Source organism: Carettochelys insculpta, chromosome 24 (assembly GCF_033958435.1).
Source record: "Carettochelys insculpta isolate YL-2023 chromosome 24, ASM3395843v1, whole genome shotgun sequence".
In the NCBI taxonomy this organism is placed as follows: Eukaryota; Metazoa; Chordata; order Testudines; family Carettochelyidae; genus Carettochelys; species Carettochelys insculpta.
The window spans coordinates 20,135,086-20,138,651 of NC_134160.1; the positions used below are offsets into that span (position 1 = coordinate 20,135,086).

At 57.6% G+C, this 3,566-nt stretch overlaps 1 long non-coding RNA gene across 1 annotated transcript; it reads left to right on the forward strand.

The window, feature by feature from the left end:
* The first annotated feature begins 2,062 nt into the window (after positions 1 to 2,062).
* Positions 2,063 to 3,340, forward strand: LOC142001230 (uncharacterized). The gene is made up of 3 exons (XR_012642418.1): positions 2,063 to 2,172; positions 2,423 to 2,648; positions 3,255 to 3,340. It is a non-coding gene; the product is annotated as an uncharacterized LOC142001230 (long non-coding RNA).
* Positions 3,341 to 3,566: the final 226 nt, after the last annotated feature.

Here is a 3,566-nt window from a genome sequence, read left to right on the forward strand (position 1 = left end):
TGCACCTTAGCTGTCTGGATGCCTTGCGTGAAGGCCACCCTCGTAAAACAGCTCTTGAAACTGTTTGAGATCGTCCGGAGGATGGACGTCCCCCGGGGCCGTAGCCTCATCCGGGGAGGAGAGCGAGGAACCGCTGGGGTACGTCTCTCTGGACCCTTCCGGTTCCTGCTGGTGATGGTGCACCCTCTCACTAGAGGTTTGCGAGGGAAAATCTCGGGGTTCCATAACCAGTCCCCCCTGAGATGCTTGAGTCACTGTCCCCGGTCGCAATTGCCCTCGGGGGTACGAGATCGTTTGTGGGGATCTTTCCCTAGTAGATAGCCGATGGTGTCTATGCCCCGCGTGGTAGGGGCGACCATGGCAGTATAGGCACTGTTCTTGGGAAGGTGACCTAGACCACTCCCTTGGTGCATACCCTCTGCGTCTGGGGGAGGGCTGGAGAGAGCGATTTTGCATAATAGTCCAGCAGTTCAAACCCCAGGAAGGGTGAAGGTGGTCCCAGCCAGGGTGAGGCTGGTTGCAAAACATGGAGAAGGGGGCTCCGGGTAGGCTAGGGGGGACCCCTGCCTTCTGGTTGGAGTCTGCAACATAAGCGGAGGGCTGTGAGAAAGCAACTCCACAGCCCTGTGCGGAGAGGGGCTGCAATGCCTCCTCTTGTGTGCAGCCTTCCCCCTCCCTTGAGGAGGTAACTCCGCCCCCTGACGCACAGGGGATCCCGGCCCCGTCTGCACCAAGCTCGGCATGCTCGAGGGCGGTGCCGCAGGTGTGGTGTCCTCCAGTGCCTGCAGGCTGCGTGCCTGAGCGCTCTGCACCGCCGGTTCCCCGGGGGTCGGTGCTGCTGCCTGCGGTGCCGCCGGTACCGGCGCTTGTTTAGCCGCCGCCCTGCCTGCGGTGCGGGGCGGCTGGCTGATTATCGGAGGCTGAGCCGCTTCCACATGGCTCTCCGTGCCGCCGCCGATCAGCTGTTGCTGCGGCTGGGGGCTGCTCGTTCCTCCCATCCTGCTCGCTATTGTTGCCGGCAGGGATCGGGCTGGGGAGACTTTCCTCCGTTTTTGCGCTGATGGGGTGAGGGAGGCAGCTTTCCGTTTATGGGCCCCGGAGGGTCCCTCCTGCTGCGGCTGCTCCAGCACGTCTGGCTGGAGGGCCTTATGAAAAGCAGTTTTAAGCCGCCGCCCTGCCTGCGGGGCGGGGCGGCTGGCTGATTATCGGAGGCTGAGCCGCTTCCACGTGGCTGTCCGTGCCGCCGCCGATCAGCTGTTGCTGCGGCTGGGGGCTGCTCGCTCCTCCCGTCCCGCTCACTGTTGCTGCCGGCAGGGATCGGGTTGGGGAGACTTTCCTCCGTTTCTGCGCTGATGGAGTGAGGGAGGCAGCTCTCCTTTTATGGGCCCCGGAGGGTCCCTCCTGCTGCGGCCGCTCCGGCACGTCTGGCTGGAGGGCCTTATCAAAAGCAGCATTTTAAGCCGCATCTCCCTGTCTCTCCTTAATCGCCTCTGGGCAGGACTCACATTTTTTAAATCCTGAAGAGGACATTGTTGGTGAGTCTTTCAGTTGTTAAGCGGGTACTTAGCACCTTCCCTGTGCTGTTTTCCCCGTCCGATGGCCTGCCTCAGCAGGAGGGCTGATGGCCCGTGCTCCTGGCCTCCGGCGCTTGTTACTGGGACTGGATTGAAGCTGTCCCGCTTGTAGTTTGTTTGTTGTTTTTTTTTTTTTTTTTTTGAAAAATAACAACCGGCTAACTTGCAGTAGCCTAAGTACTTGAAAAACTTTAAAGAAAAGCAGTTAAAGTCATTGAATACGCTACTTGGCCTTAGCCTAGTTCGGATTCCGTCTGCAGCCGACGGCGGTTAAGAGGAACTGGCGGGGACCGGATCACGCACGTGGCTGGGAGCGCGCGGGGGAGTGGCGCGCGCCGGCGCATGCGCGGTCCGGCAGAAACTGCTTGGAAGATCCGATCTGCGGCGCCGGGCGAGCCCGACACCTAATGTGGAGCACCCACGGGGACACTCGAAGAAGAACCTGTGGTTTGACTCTTTCCATTCTCTTCATGAACGTTTTTACCACCAGGTCTGAGAAGACCGAGACCCTCCCATCCCCTCGGTGAAATGCTGAGATGGCTGCCAGGTGCACCTTCAGGGAGGACACTGACAACCCCATCCGGCTTAGAGCCAGCAAGTAATTCAGGACACATGGTATTGGGGGGCCTCTCCTGGGGACATCGCCTTTTGGGTGGCCCAAATGGTAAATATTTTCCATTTGGCTACATATGCTACCCTTGTAGAGGGTTTCCTGCTGTTCAGCAATACTTCCCTGACAGGTTTGGAGCAGGCCAGCTCAACTGGTCTCAGCCATGGAGCCCCCATGCTGTGAGATGCAGTGCTTGGAGATTGGGGTGCCGCAATCTCCCCTCCTCCTGTGTCCGCAGGTCCAGGCACAGCAGGAGCGTCTCCGGGGTGTGAGTGGACACCTCCAAGAGGGCTGAGTACTAACGTTATCAAGCGCAGGCTGGGGCCACCAGGATTACTGATGCTCAGGCCGAGTGAATTTTCAACAGTTTGGTGGATGAGCGATATCGGTGAAAAGGTGTACAGCAATGGGCCTGACCAACAAATGCTGAAGGCGTCTGCCCAAGAGCCTGGACTTCGGTTCTGGTAAGAGCAGAATGTCCTGCACTTTGCACTGAGATGCGTGGTTAAGAGGTCTACCTGGGGACGTCCCCACCTCTGGAAAACTGAATTCAGTATTTCTCTGTGTAATGACCACTCATGGTCCATGAAGGACCTGCTGAGGTGGTCCACCAGAGAGTTGAGAGTCCCAGGCAGGTAGAATGCCTTCAGGAGAATCTGGTGCTGGATGCAGAAATCCCGAAGTGCAAGGGCCTCTAGACACAGGGGCAACGAGCGTGCACCCCCTTGTCTGGTTATATAGTACATTGCTGTGGTGTTTTCTGTGCTGACTGCAACACAGTGCCCCTTCAGCTCGTTCTGAAACACTTCGCATGCCAGTCGAACTGCTCTGAGCTCTCGCACATTTATGTGGAGATGAGCGTTGGTCTTGCCCCACAGGACCTGTGTCTGGTGGTCCCCCAACTGTGCCCCCCAGCCCAGGTCCGAGGCATCTGTGACCAGGGAGAGGGAGGGATGTGGGGGGATTGAACGGCACTCCCATGCAGACTGACCCGGCTTCTAGCCACCAATGCAGTGTCGTGAGCACTTTTGAGGGGACTGTGACTAAGTTGTCTATGTTGTCCCTGACAGGTGTGTATACTGAGGTGCCCCACATCTGAAAAGTGCACATTTGTAACCTGGAATGCTGGACTATGAACGTGCATGCTGCCATGTGCCCCAACAATCTGAGGCATCCCCTGGCTGTTGTGGTTGGGAATCTTATTAGGACTTGGCTGCAAGAGGCCATCGCTTGGACTCTGCTGTGTGATAGAAATGCTCTGGCTTGCTCTGCATTTAGATGTGGACCCACGAACTCCATGACTTGAGTAGAAGCCAGCACAGACTTCGCCTCATTTACTAGGAAGCCTAACATGTGGAATGTTGCCCTTATTAGCTGTACAT